The sequence below is a fragment of the Fukomys damarensis genome, unplaced genomic scaffold (assembly GCF_012274545.1).
Source record: "Fukomys damarensis isolate Sample0158 unplaced genomic scaffold, DMR_v1.0_HiC HiC_scaffold_37, whole genome shotgun sequence".
Lineage (NCBI taxonomy): Eukaryota > Metazoa > Chordata > Mammalia > Rodentia > Bathyergidae > Fukomys > Fukomys damarensis.
The window spans coordinates 17,294,155-17,294,752 of NW_022900949.1; positions in this window are offsets into that span (position 1 = coordinate 17,294,155).

Sequence of the window (598 nt, forward strand, 5' to 3'; positions counted from 1 at the left end):
TGTGTGCATAGCCATAACAATTCCATGAAGCAAGAAGGTAAACAAAAGACAAAAAAAAAAAAACTTGCACTGGCTTGTCTCACTTAGAAACAAACACCAGGAGTCGTTTTCCTGGGTGGGGCTGGGTGCCGCATGTGTCCATGCCTGTAATTTTCATAATAAGCAAGTACATAAAGAAGTACATTCTGTTCAGGTGATAACCGAGCCTCAATCAAGCAGAAACTTTTTGCTTGAAATTTAAAAAAAAAATTTCTATTAGTGAAATTTCTTTTTTTTTTCTTTTTTTTTTTTCTTTTTTTGGAAGCACCCTGTTATCTAAAGAATCTTTGTAAGATTTTTGTAAAATTTTGTTTTACGAGATTTTATTTGAAATTGTTTTTTGCAAGATTGTTATATTTCTGTATGAATGTATTTTTTATTGGAATAACATAAAAGAATTCTTATCAGCATTTTGAGTCTGGTTGTTTTTCCGCAGTGGGGGCGGGGTTGTCCAAGCGAATTCCTGCTGCCTTACTCACCCTGGCTTCCTCCGGGGAAGCCAAGCCAGTCCGCAGGCCCCGCCTTCCCACCTAACCGCAGCCTGTCCTGCAGCGGGCGG